Raw genomic sequence first — 14,993 nt, 5'->3', positions numbered from 1 at the left:
CTGTAATTTCAGTCACTAGGCATACATTGTTCTGCCAAGGAAGGAGGAAAGTTAACTGTGACCTTGAGAACACACTCCCCCAACCTCGTTTATAAAACGGGAATAACAGTACCTCAATTCTGGAATCAGCATCTAACACTCAGAGGCAATTCAATGAGTGACTGATTCATTGCACGTTCCCCATGACCCTGACTTCTGGAATCTTTCTAAGCGGAATCTCTGAGACACCAGTTTCTCTACCAATCATTCTAAAGTAGAGCATTTCCTTATGACTTTGAGTCCGAAACAAATCTTTTAAGTGATATTTAAAAATCATCCTTTCTCATAAAATGTTAAATCCATTTAAAACATGGTGGTTGAATGTATTCCCTTTAAATAGAGAGCAAAAGGGCTTCTCCAAATGTCTGAGTCACTTTGGCATTTACTTCATACGGCCCAAGTACGAGGGATATTTACTTCATTTTCCTCAGCCAGCCTGCATCTGGCAGTGCTGGGGATTCGATTTCGTCTTCCGGCTTTACTGAGAACCAGTGACAAGTAAAACCGTAGTGTACTGAGGGTACAGTGTGGTGATGAGGGACGCAAGTGCGCGGTGGGAGTATCTTCACTGCCAGGGTAACCAGCACGTGCCTCACCTCACCATCCATCTAATCCGTCTTCTCCTTGTTTGGCTGGTGCCTGTCTGGTTTTCCCACTGGCATTTATTAAAGGGACGGATTGATCTAATGCAAACACGTGAATACATCTGGTGCCAAAACTTATGTGGATTCAGCCTCGACAACAGCCATAGAAAAGTGTTGGTCAGGAGAAAGACATAACATCACCTCACTTTTCCCTTTCGTAGATGGCAGCCGACATCACTTCCCACTGGGGAAGAGAACCCCCGCTGGGTAGGCGGTGGCCTTTACGTGAAAGCACCTCAGCAGAAGGAGCCCTGGAGAGACAGCCTGGTCTCCAGATGCAAGGGAGGCCTCTGTTCTTGTGCACTTGCTGTGAAAAACCCCACACTCACAAATTTTAATCAGACATTTCTTGCTTTTCCAGAAAACCTTTCTGTTGCATTATGACTTGGGACAATCAAGTCTTTTCTTCTAATGTGTTCAAAGAAAGTGCTATCCTGTTTGTTTGCTTATAGCGAATTAAAAAACAAGACAAAACAAAACAAAAATAAAACCTCAGCACTCTTAACACTTCCAAAATATTCATCTTTTATTGTATCATCATAATCTAAGTGTATTTGGATTAAGAATCTCTTCAGAAGGCTTCAAAAGCCTGAAGTAGTTTGCAAGGAGAGTGCCCTTGAAATTCAAGATCCTATTTCTGACAAAGCTTATAAATCATGATCTAAGGCCCACTGTAATGTGGAAGGCTCTAAATACAGGTGCACGGTTTCTTGGCATAAGTCGCGTAGAAGAACAATAACAGTAATTGGGAAAGTGAAGGAAAAGAGAAACGCTGAGACCAATATAACAATAATTTTTGTATCAGTCTGCTCGGTCCTGCCTACACATCCCAGGTTTACAGCTACAGAGGTTGACAGAGTGGCTGCTTGAAGTGGATTCACAGTGGGAGCCAGATTCTGCATTGCCATATTATGTGCAGGTTAGCCCTCCTTCAAGCCTCTTGTTATTATAGTACCTGGTTAAGAAAGATCCCACAAGCAAAACAACTAAACTAACAAATATCAGATAATTTATCTCTGACCCCTAATATAAACACGTATCCTCTGTGTCAGTTACATCAAGAAACACTGCTGTTTTCTTCTCGGTGAGCGCATGTGCATTTTGTAACAGAAACCCTTCCGTGAAGGACTTCACGGCCCCCCGTGTGTTTCTGATGCCCTTTGCTCTTTTGTAAAAAGGCAAGAAAAGAAAAATGTATGCACTTGTTCAACTTGAATTCTTAACCACCAGAAAAAAAATCTTAGACTTTTTTTTTCCTTTACAAAGTAAGTGGAACTCGTGAAAACACAGAATTTGACAATTAAAAAAAAAAAGCATAGTGATTAGTTTTTGCTTTTGTTTTGGTTTTTCAGGGAAACAGACATGTATTGAAATGTAATAAAAGCCAAGACTGCTTTACTCACTTTTTCAAGATGGTCTCATTAAGTCAACCTATTTTATTTTAGGAAAGTCTGCTTGCTCTTTAAATGCCATTTTCTTGCTCACTTTCGATTTCCCTTTGTCATCGTATCTGGAACAACTTTTTAGGAAGTTGGGCTAATTTCATTCTCCAGTTTAATTAAACTAGCGTTATCACAGAGCTAACTTGGGCCACTGGCAGCACCAGTCACAACAGTTTCGAAAGTAGCTGGTGCTGCTGTTGCTAGCAGTGAGATGTGACCTGAGAGCAGATGGGATGGCATTTTATGAAGGTCGGTGGGGCATCAGAGCTGCCCTCAATACGCTCCTGGCAAGAATTACGGTGTCTTAATTGCTTACCAAAAAAAGAGGTGATGAAACATTCTGTCTTTTTATAATCAACTGATCAGATCATGAGATGTGTACAGATTGATGGTGACCTAAAGGTAATTAAATTGCATTTGATTGGGTCATTATTTGAGCTAGAAACTGAGATACTAGGTCCAGAGTCCACCGTTTGCCTTGTGAGCGAAAATCTCACAGATCTCAGGTCTCTAGGTGTCGTGGGTTTTGGAAGGTGAAGCTTTGGACCTGACCCAGACAGACCTGGGCTGCCTGAGAATTTAAGGCTGCCCCATCACTTGCCTTACAATGTCCAAGTTAAGCCACGAATGACATTATAAAAGGGCTGTTACTTTATGCACAAGGGCACGGTGAGGCCATCACATGATTATCAAGATATAATTATTGAAATTATGGTTTGACTTTGAGTATTTGACTTTATAGCTTGTTCTCAATCAACTGTGGTGTCAGCCTCACATTGGAAATCTATTTCCATGACTATTTAATACTGATGCTCTATCAAGTAGCCCATGTTTTATGTAACACTCTTTTTAAAAATTTGTCTTTCCTGAGAATGATGGCTACTTTTCTAAATCTACAGATATGGCTCCACTGAAAGTCTTTGAAGAATTTAATGTTGAAAATTTCACTATAGCTCAAAATATTTTAAACATCTTGAAAAAGTAAATGGAGCATTAATGCATAAATAATTCAGATCCATTTTAATTAGACACAATTTTGAAAGCTGAAAAAAGCCACATTATATTTACTGATTTGGAAGAGGAAAAAAGAATCTGTAGCCCAATGCCAGATCACAGATAATTACGTACCAGCAGACGGCAATTACATTGAACTGCTTTCAAGGAAGCCAAGGTTTCTAAAGGAGGAGAGAGGTAGTATTCAGGACATGCGCCTTGAACTGCAGTTCTGTACGGTCTGACTCGGGACAAGAGAAACCATGAAGTAGCTTAGGGGTGCAGACAGGTCATGACTTAGAGGCTAAAAATAGAATGTGGAACAGAGGACATTGGCTCTCACATGTATATTTTTAAGAACTAACTTAATGAGAAAATAGAGTTAAAAAAATATGGCGGCTTTGTTTGTATCTATCACTTTATAATCTATTCAAACATATATTAGATATATACACCTGGACACATGCATAGTGTCTGGGTGAATGGCCACATGCATAATCATCTCTCATGATTAATAATTTTAAATATACTATATAAAATAATAGATCATTGCTATACCAAAATATTACTAGTAAAAAGTTAGCTAGCACAGATATCTAATTTTACCCTCGCTCCCCAGCCAGCATTTTGATTAAAGCATTGAATAATCTGAGGCTAGTGCATTGTTTTCTCAGGCCAAATTGTAATTTTATCTATTATATTTAATCAACTAAAACAGGATTCATTTTAAGGCTTATTTTATTTACCATAATAAAGAAAACACGCTGCCAATTAACATATAGCTTGCCATCGATTTGAGGACAATCTGATTTCTGATTTCACTGATGATAAAGTGTGGTAAAAATGTGTCTCTGTGAACTGAGGAAATCCTGTATCTGTTACACAGCTCGTTCGGTGGGAAGCGGACACTGAGATGGGGATCAGCAGTCAGCGTGAGCTCTCGCCATCGACACCTGTACCGGACTGAAGGAGGCAGATCTGACTGGCAGGAGCGAGACCCTGAATGGTGAGCTCTTCACAGCAAAGATCTCCCCTGTCATCCAGGGAGCTCTGGGGCTGGGGGCAGAAGGGGGCCCTCAGAGTTTTCCTCAGTTGGAGGAGGACCAGCCCCAGACCAGGGGCATTGGGAAAGGCTACAAACATTTTTGGTTCTCACAATGGGGGTGAGAAAGCTACTGGCTTCTAATGGGCAAAGACCAAGGATGCTGCTAATACCCTCCCCTTCACGGGACAGCCCCCAACCTAAAGAACTTGTCAGTCCAAGCTGACAGTAGTGCTAAGGGTAGGAAACCATGCCTGGGCAGTGTGGGGCTGGGAAGTGTGGGGCAGATCTCTGCAGGCATTACACTCCCCATCTTCCAAAACCTTTGGTTGCTAGAAAATCAGATGTAGGCAGCAAATTAGGGGGGAAAAAAAAGAAAGAAGATGGTTCCTAATTTTAAAAGCACTGCTAATATAGAAAGAGTGTAATTTTTATTGCAATGGAAGGTTGTTAGGGATCATGAATAAAGAATATCTTTCTTTTATGAAACACTCTTTGCTCCAATGTAAATTGGAGGCAGGGTTTTCCACAATGAACTGAAACCAACTGGTTCTGCTGCCCTTGGCCAGCAGGTCGTGGGCAATACATCTTGCCACGAGCTGTTTGATCATAGACGTTCATTAATCAAGGTCCTAAGAATGGAGTTCCATCGCCTTATTAGAGCTTGGACCTTGCAGGACAACTAATAGCCTTCATTGAATTGCATTTCCAAGTATTATTTACCTGTATTCCACACCGCCTGGGTCATGGTGAGTTTCTGACCACCATAAATCAGCTGTTGCCAGTGTCTTGTGTGGATTTCCAGGCAAGGAGTTTCTCAGTGTCAACATCACTGAATTATCAGTTCAAATCATCTCACAGATTGTCCTAGAGTGTGAGACGTCATAGTTCATTATTGTTGTATGAAATATATGTGGGATGTGCACATTGAACATGTTTACACTGGTGATAAAGAGAAGTTTCACACACTTCAACTAATTAAGAGAGTAAACTAGTTATGTTACACACAACAAATCCTGGGCTTTGTTCTGAAAGTGAACCTAAGCCAGTCGCCCCTGGATTTAGTTATAAAGGAAAGAAAAACAAAGAACATCAATAAATGTAAAGAGTTATTATAGCAGGGAAATATTTTTTAACATTGTTCTTTATGGTTTTTTTTTTAAGATTTTATTTATTTGACAGAAAGAGATCACAAGTAGGCAGAGCGGGAGGCAGAGACAGAGGAAAGCAGGCTCCCTGCTGAGCAGAGAGCCCAATGTGGGGCTCAATCCCAGGACTCTGGGATCATGACCTGAGTGGGAGGCAAGGGCTTAACCTACTGGGCCACAGGTGCCCCCTTTATGTATTTTTCACTGAAGAAGAGTTGACACCCAGGGTACCATTAGTTTCAGGCATATGTCATGGTTATTCTATAAGTGTATGCCTTATGTTGTGTTTACAAATATAGCTACTGTCTGTCACCATACAACCCTGGTATAATGCCATTGACTATATTCCCTATGCTGTTCCTTTCATCCCTGTGACTTAGTCATCCCATAAGTGGAAGCCTGTAACTCCCACTCCCCCTCGTCCATATTGCCCATTCCCCCACCCCTCTCCCCTCTGGCAACCATCAGTTTGTTCTCTGCATTTATGGGTCCACTTCTAGTTTTTATCTGTTTATTTATTTATTTTTTAATTCCATCTGTAAGTGAACTCATATGGCATTTGTCCTTGTTTGTCTGACTTACCTCCCTTAGCATAATACCCTCTATGTCCACCCATGTTGTTACAAATGGCAAGATCTCACCCTTTTTTATGGCTGAGTAGTATTCCATTATATACATATTTAATATATTATACCCTCCTTACCCATTCATCTATTGTTGGGCACTGGGGCTGCTTCCATATCTTGGCTATTGTAAATAATGCTGCAATGAACATGAGGGTATGCATATCTTTTTGGATTAGTGTTTTCATTGTCTTTGGATAAATACCCATTAAGAGAATTATTGGATCCTATAGTATTTCTATTTAACTTTTTAAGGAACCTCCACACTGTTTTCCTGAGTAGCTGCGCCAACTTGCATTCCCACCAACAGTTCCCATTTCTCCACATCATTGACAACACTTGTCGTTTCTTGTGTTTTTGAGTTTAGTCATTCTGACGGGTGTGAGATGATGGTGGTGATGAGGTGATGGTCTCATTGGGGTTTTGATTTGTATTTCCCAAATGGGAAGTGATGTTGAACATCTTTCATGTGTCTCTTGAGCATCCACATGTCTTCTTAAAAAAAAAAAAAAAAATGTCTGTTCAGCTCCTTTGCCCATTTTAATCAGATTATCTGTTTCTTTGGTGTTGTGTACATTCTTTATATATTTTGGGTATTATCCCCTTATTAAATATGTCATTTATGGGTACCTTTTCCCATTTAGTTGGTTGCCTTTTCTCTTTGTTGATGGCTTCCTTCACTGTACAGAAGTCCTTTATTTTGATGTAATCCCAGTCGTTTATGTCTGCTTTCATTCCCTTTGCCTGAAGACACGTGTCTAGAAAACTGTTAACTAAAGTTGATGCTAAAGAGATTATCGTCTATGTTTTTTTTTTTTTTTTTCTGGGAGGTTTATGGTTTCAAGTCTTACACTGAGGTCTTTTTTTAAAAAGATTTTATTTATTTGTTTATTTATTTATTTGACAGATAGAGAACACAAGCAGGGGGAGCAGCAGGTAGAGGAAGAAAGAGAACCAGCCTCCCCACTGAGCAGAGAGCCCAATGTAGCACTCTGATCCCAGGACCCCAGGATCATGACCTGAGCTGAAAGCACACTCTTAACCTACTGAGCCACCCAGGCATCCCACATTTAGGTCTTTGGTCCATTTTGAGGAAAATACTTTGATGCAAATTCCTAAACATATCAGGTTTATTTTGAAGCCTAACAATATGTTTATTTGCTGAGACTAAATCAGTGGACAAGGCTGGCTGCCTGGATCCCCCAGCCTGACTTGGAGCAGGGATTACCAGTGAAATGACCCCTAATAGGCTCCAGTACAGCAGCTCCACCCAGGTGCAGCACACAGCAGCTAGCAGCATCCCTGGTAAGACCGGAGAAGGGAACGGTGTCCTTGAGAGTGGGGCAGTCTTTAGCCCAGCAAAGCCCAGCAAGTGCGAGCTCCTACTGGGTTCCAGTAGGATGGACTCCAGCAGGTGCTGTCCTGGGACTCTCCATAAGGACTGACTGCCCTAAGCACTGGCCAGTTTTTAAGAAACAGGCTTCAGTTTCCAAAAGGCTGTGCCCTGAAGAGCAACTCCCCTCCAGGCCATCCTGCTGTGGGCCGGCCTCACCTCACCTTACGAGAGGCTTCCCTTTTGCATCCTGGTTTTGGTTATCAAAATAGAGGTCTGCCTTTGCAGATACTATTATTGACCCTGAAAACTGCTTATCTCAAAATAACTTACATCTGTTACTTTCCTAGGGCACCTCTATGGGGAATCCCATGCATATTGGTCACAAAAGGCATTGTGCAATGTCTTCCAAGGTTTTCCCATCTATGAAGAGCTTTTGTATCTTCGTGGTGTTGTGGTTTTCATTTTATCAATATTAGCTTGATTTTTTAAAAAATTGCAATACTTGTGTGCCCAGTGACTGAACTTAAATGTTCAGGACGTTTCGACCATATCTGGAGTGTTGGCAAGCCTATGTCCACAGGTGCAACCTGTCTTCTCACTGGTGGGATTACAAAACATGTAAGACGTTTGTGACTAGCAAGCCCCACTTTCATTGTGTGTCCCTGTATCCGTGTTCTTCACTTATGGGACTTCTCCTTGGCAGATGTACGTTCTGAGAACAGGAAGGCCATGCCCCTACTGTTTTCCGAGTGGGAAGGCAAGTACACAAGGATCAGAGAGAACACAAGAGCAGTTCACGAAGAACTGGGGTCTGTTTTGTATCAATAATTTTAACCTGAAATGTAATGTCTCTTTGTTATTTATTTTACTCACATTTGACCTATTTCTAGCCCTATCTGGAAATTAAAACCCATAATTTATGTCACTTATTATATACCAATTCAATCGGTATGTTTTTAAAGAGGCAAAATATAAAACCATTTCTGTATCAGCAGAGCAAGTTGCAATGGCACCACTCACGGCATGTTGACAAATCTCTTCTGTGGAAATTTTCTTGAAAACCTTCATTTTCATGAGTGCAGTTATGACACGATCCTTGTTTTGTTTAAAGGAAGAAAAAGCACTGTGGGGTGTGAATGGATTATTCCTCGTTGTCAAGACTGTTTCAAAGTCCCCATGGGACCAGCCCATCTCTGAGCTGCTGTGAAGGCTGCAGCCACTTCTGGAAGGAGAAGGGTTTTCTGTGATGAGACAGAGGAGAAGGCCTGCCATCGCCAGGGCTGCTTGGGCTGAAAAGGTGAATTTTGAATATGGTCAGAGGAAGCTTCTGGCACCAGCATCACGCGCATGTGCACCCACCATCCAGCTTGGGGGGATCCTTTTCTGGTAAAACTCCTGTGTGCCCAGTCCCTGGAGCTGGCGGGGCCGTCCCTCCCCCTTGGGAGGGTCCTGTGGTCCTGTGGTATTGGAGATGCCACCGCCGCTCCCTGCGCCATTTCCTGGTGATGGGAAAAACAAAACCCCAAAACCAAAACGGTTATTTTTTATTGTTCCTTACCAGAAATTTCTAATGTTTTAGGAACTAAGAAAACTTTGTCTCCCCATAAAAAGTTGTCATGATTCCCTGAAAGTCCGTTGGACCAGGATTTAAACTCTCAAGTCACTGCAAGAATTCACCTGTGTCTTCATTGTGTTTAAGCCTTGGAAAACAGAACACCTGGGATTAACCCCAAGCTCAAAGGCAGAATGTTTGACTCTGTTGCAAAAACTATATGATAACGAGTGAATTCTCAGTAAAATAGAACAACCACTTGTGTTTTTTTTGTAAACAACACTTTACAGTAAACTAAACAAGTTTTAACAAACATTGCTCTAGGTTGGCCATGATTCCCAAGTCTGTGGAATTTAGGGCAGAAGTTAGGGAGGAGAATGGTTTCAGTGTTTCTCCATACTATGTCTATGTTTTTCTTACCATACGGCCACCCAATAATTTATATTTACATTTTAGTAATGTACACAGATCACATTAAAGTATAATGTAGGAGAACAGAACAACTCATAACATTGTCATCATTTTTTAGGTTAAAACAATGTATGCCAGTTGTACAAAGCTGTATGGTGCAGAGCGATAAGCAATATTTTGTTCAAACCTGCCATTTTCTGCCTAGCATTCTTTTCTAGAGTTATACTCTTAAAATCCACTACACTGGGCACTCTCGTGCATTTTTGTCAACATCGTTTTGCAGGGCAATCCTGGCAATGAAGTGCCTGTATCGTAAGGCATGTGGATTTGGGTCGTCCTTCCAAATCACCTTCTCCAGAGCGCACACCCATGGACACACTCTATTTATGTCAGACTCTCTCAAGAGCTCCTTGTGCCCACAGTTCAGGATCACTCAATGGCAAAGCAGCACTTTTTTTCCCCCTTGTGAAAGTCTTCATTGCCTATCTTGACTCTTTGTTTAAAACACAACATTAATAAAGACAATTTATGTTTTAGGAAATTATTTAGCCCAAGTTTTGTCAAAGCCATTCAAGTCATATTTTTCAGCGTTGTGAGTTTGTTAAGTTAACATTTATTAAGTAGAGGTCTGAGTGGGGTGTTGGATGGAAAGCCACAGTTCAGCAAAACCACAAGGGAGAGAGTAGTTGAGACCTGATGGGTCACAGGCCCTGGAGGAGACCTGTGGCTCCTTGGAAGGGCCACCAAGGGAGGTCAGACAGGGTGCAGGCAGAGAGCCCAGCAGCCATGGGCATGTACCACAATCGGCGTCTGAGGGCAAGTGCTTTTGGAATTCCAGAGCTAAGGCCACATTAGTCAACTCCAGTGAAAAAGATCAGGGTTTTGGTAAGCTCTGCAAGGGCGGACATTTTACCAAGGACTTACCTGGGGATGGAGCCAGGAGGCAGGGGAGACTGCTCATCACCCAGGGTGATGGGTGATGGGTATGTCCGATCAGGAAATTGGGAGCTGACACCTGTGACTCTGTGAGCTGCTACCTAGTGCATGAGCTGCTCCAGGGAAGGCTAGTGTCCGCTCAAGACCCCTCAAGACCACTGAGCCACACAGTGGAGAATGGAGCCCAATGCAGGAATGTGGTGAATCGTGTACCTACAATCTCATCTTATGCCTTTGAAATGAGTCCTAAGGCCACAGCCCCAAATCTTCTTTGACTGACCGGCTCATAGTTCGCTCCTGGTCCTCACATGAAGGAAAGTGTTAAGGGCCGTTCATGCTGTTCTTTCAGGAAAGAGCAAGGATCACAAAATATATTCATGTAGAAATGTAGCTAGCAGCAGCTGCAGAATGAGATGAATCTGAATTACTTTCCCACTGAATTCTTCCAGTGACTGATGGGAATGTTTCTGGAATTGTGCCTTCCTCCACCTAAAACTCCAGCTTGTTTTGGAAATCGTTTGGCGGATAATATGGATATTTATTTTGATTGACATAAAAAGGGGCATGTTTAAAAAACTTAAATATTTATCAAATTATAGAAATGTGATGCTGCAACGCTGAGGTATTATAATGTTGATAAGCAATATTTATCATTTGCATAATATACAGAGTTCTCTATAAGATGTCTGGGGAGTTTTACAATACATAGGATATCAGCGTAAAACATTGTTCTGAAAAGACAGAGCAGAGGTGAAGGGGATTTGGAGACACAATTCATCACAGGGATGAAAAGTTTGACATAGGATTTAGAGTCAATAATACAGTGACAAGTTTGTATGACAGGTGACAGGTAGTAACTAGGACAGCTATGGGGCCACTTCCTAGAGTATGTAAATATCCAGTCAGTACATTGTACACCTGAAACTCATATAATATTGTATACAAACAAAAATTTAAAGAATAAAGTGAAAAAATAAGAGAAGGGGAGGAAGGAAGGGGATTATGTGGATATATGTAGTAAATACAGAATTGATAACCAAGTCTGTTACTCACAAGAGTCATAAGACATGATGCAGTAATAGAAGTCTATTCAGTTTGGATAGGCTTCCCATAAGGAATCATTCGGAAACATTGTTTTACTGAAGAAAAACAGGAGTTTGCCATTGTTCTGGAACATGGGGAGATGCGGCTGAAGGAGCACCGAGGGCAGCTGTGCCCTGACCCTTATGAGGACAGCTGGTACTGGGAGTTCACTGACAGTTGGGCTTGAAGCTTAGATGAATGGAACAGAAGACCTATCTTCTAATGGGAGGGAGAATCAGAGCATGATAGTAGCACATCACACCCTGAGTTTTAACCATCTATTTGCCATACAACATCATAGCATTTCCTACCCAGAAGCATCCTGAGGAACATGAACTTTAGAACTTCCTTCTTACCAAAGCATCAGCCCCTTGAAATAATACTTCCACGTTCCCTAGAAAATATCTGCAGGAGCACTCAAGCACTGAGGGAGGCTACAGCCACTGGTTCTCTCTGTGAAACGTGCTCTTTGGGGATGCTCTGAATCTCTTCTTCCTCTCTCCAATTCTCCTATAATCACTTAAGTGCCCTGAAGCTTGGGATTAGATATTCTGCTTTGATTTGAGAGGCCTTGGGGATACATAAAGGAACAGAGAATCACAGTTTATGACACTGACATCATGCCTATAGGATAATAGTCTGAAAACTTAAAAAAAAATACATTGGAGAAGATCTGAAAGTGAATCGGACTTTGGGTCATTACCAGCATTTTTCATGTTCTCTCTCCGTGGCAGAGGCGGGGAAGGGAAAGGGTGCTGCTGAAACTACACCCTGTTGGGAGAAATGGTAATATTTGAGCCCTCTCAGATGTCAAGGGAATTAAGTGTAATCCGTCTCAAAGTCACAAGAGAATGATTTTCCCTGGGGTGGAAAATGAGTAATTAAGAATGCTTTGTTAGTGATCTTGGTGATGACCTTGATAGGAAGACCATCTGTGGTTAGCCCATCATTTTCTGGCAGGGAAGATAACCTCACCCGCTGTTTTTAGCGCTCAACAGAACAAAAGAGCTCACTGGGAGTTGTTCTGTAAGCTTTTTGTTTGGATCCAAGGAAATTCTGTCCATCTTGCTGTTTATAGCCCAGAAGGCTATCAGTGGCAACATCTGTGGTCTTATGTCATACCCCCTCTTGCTATGGAGAGAAAAGTCTAACCTAAGCTCTTTTGCTCATGAAATGCTCTCGTGGTTTATGAGTTACAGTAATTCACAGGTTGATCCTAAGACTGACCTTGAAAACAGCTGCACTTACAGCATCTGTGAGAAGACTCCTGTTTTCTTCTCCAGAATCCCTGTTCTCAGACCAGTGTCTTCTTTTCCTCAGATTTGAAGAGATACACACTTCGGAGGTGATAACAAGAGAGAGGGAATGCATCAGACCACAGCGGTGGTCTTGCTTCAGCCATCAGCACCGAGCTGGGATCCTGCACGGATTTTGGGGGTGTTCCTGTGACAGCTGATTGGCTAAAAGGAAAAAGAAATAAGGCTGGAGAAGTGTCCCCATTGTGTTAACAAGAGGTGGGTGAGAAACTGGTGTGGCAATTTCTCTGTTTAATTAGATGTTTGGCATAAAGTCGGTTGAGGTGCTTTGTATCCTAATCTGTCTTCTTATTGGAGCTCCAGGAGAACTATTTTAGTGATATTGTATGTTTTAAAGCTCTTCTGGTGTTTTGGGGCCAGACTTGGACACCATGACAGCAAAAATAGAATTAGAGAGTTGTGAGTAGAAGAAATTAAAGGGTCTCCCAGAATGCTCCCCTCCCTGGGACATCACACCTAGCTCACTTCCTGCCCTTTGCTCACGCCACAGCCCTGGAGCATGACTGGATGGCAGTTTGGGCCCCAGATATCACTGGCTGGGCCCAAGATCCCACAATATTTGAATGTGTAATGAAAAGGTAGCCTGGATTTCCAGCTTCAGCTCTAGAGCAGAGAGCAGGTAGATCTCAGTAAGAGTGGAATTAGGAGGACTTGGAGCTATAGTCAGAAAGAAACACGATAATGTGAGAAAACTCTGTGTGTGTGTGTGTGTGTGTGTGTAGGGGGGTGTCTCTAGAGAAAAAGAGCCCAGAGGATATTATACAGAATTGGCTTACATTGTTATGGAGGCTGAGAGCTAACCATCTGCGGTCAGGAGTCTGGAGCCCAGCAGAGTGAAGGGAAGAGCAATGTCCTGCTCAGAGCCAGGGAGGCAAAGAGAGGGAAATCTTCCGTACTCAGTCTTTGGCTCTACTCAGGCCTTCAAGGGATCAGGTGAGCCCATTCACGCAGAGGCTGGGATAGGAGTGGGCCTTCTGCTTTATTCACTTTACAGGTGCAAATGTTCATCTCACCCAGAAGCACCCTCACAGGCATACGGAGAACAATGTTCAACCGAGCATCTGGGCGTCCGTGGCTCCGTCTAAAATTAGACACACAAAATTAGCAATCATAGAGTGCTCTATTAACAGAGCCCAGAACAGGATGAGATCAAGTGTCTATAGTTTTATCTCCATTGAGTGAATATGTAGGAAAAACAACATTTTGGCTTAAACTTAAAAATTATGTTCTCTAAATGAAAAAAGGGGACATAACTGAGAGATTAGTTTATTTACTGAAATTCAATAAGTAGCTTTCTACATACAGCTGATTGACATGTTTGGGGTGTGTGTGTGTGTGTGCGTGTGTGCACGTGTACAACTTAGCAGTGATTTTTTATAAATTAAGTTAGCTGGGGCTTTGGAGGATTTGCTTAGGTGAAATTTAAGGGTATGTCTTGATTTTAAAAGAAATATTTTTTTGTCTTGTTAGAAAAGTAGCTTGAAACAAGTTCTATTCATTTCCAAAGGTCAGTATTGTCCTTCAAGTTTTTCCTCTGGGTGTGCAGGGAATATGAGTCACAGTTTCCTATTTTTTCCTTAATAGTACAAATCGTGCTTCTTTCCACTTGGGTATTCCAGAAAACAATTGCACTCATCCTGTTGGCAAGTACCTCCTAAACTGTGTCTTGTACTGCTTTTGAGAACATTTCTGAGCAGGCTAATGAAGTTCTTCATCATTAGTGCTCCCTTCTAAGGGCTTGGAAAATAGCACTTGTTAAAGATTTATGATATTGTCAGTGAAAATTTCATCTTAGAGGAGACATATGGGTTCAGCTAACATTAAATCATTCTTTCTAATTGGTCCTATAGATACATATATACCAATCACTACAACATATATACTTCTTTGCTGCATTTCTTAAAAAAAAATAAAATTGTTTTATGAAAAAATGCCTTTTGAAGCACACAGAGAGAAGCTGTAAAATAGCCTAATGTCTCCTCATGGAGTGGAAGTTTCTGGGGACTCAAGTCTCAGATCAGGAGAGGGACCGTGACCTGCATCTCAGAAGCTCTCCTCAAGCTCCCTACCAAAAACCATGCTCCTGTTCTCACCAAGATAACCAATATTCTGAATCCCAGCACAGAGGAGGAATTTTGTCACCTTTGGTACTCTTTACAAATAAAATCATACAGAATATACTTGGGAACCTGGCTCTTTTGCCAGGTTCTAGAGATTCTTCCCTGTTGTTGCAGCAAACTAATTCCTTCAAATTTAGTGCTACATAATATTATATGAACATGTAACAATGTATCCACTCTTCTGCTGATGTACATTTGCACTGTTCTTGGGTTTGGTTATTATGAATAACTCTATTCTGAGTATTTTTGGACATGCTCCTTATATACATCTGGATCCACTTTTGTTGGCTCTATACACAGGAGAGAAC

At 41.7% G+C, this 14,993-nt stretch overlaps 1 long non-coding RNA gene across 1 annotated transcript; it reads left to right on the top strand.

Moving 5' to 3' along the window:
- Positions 1 to 2,139: 2,139 nt before the first annotated feature.
- Positions 2,140 to 8,629, top strand: LOC309859777. The gene is made up of 3 exons (XR_014308895.1): positions 2,140 to 2,527; positions 4,005 to 4,124; positions 8,260 to 8,629. It is a non-coding gene; the product is annotated as an uncharacterized lncRNA (long non-coding RNA).
- The last annotated feature ends 6,364 nt before the right edge of the window (positions 8,630 to 14,993 follow it).

This window comes from Mustela nivalis (assembly GCF_964662115.1).
Source record: "Mustela nivalis genome assembly, chromosome: 2".
Taxonomy (NCBI): Eukaryota; Metazoa; Chordata; class Mammalia; order Carnivora; family Mustelidae; genus Mustela; species Mustela nivalis.
This window is presented reverse-complemented; position numbering and strand designations above follow the sequence as displayed.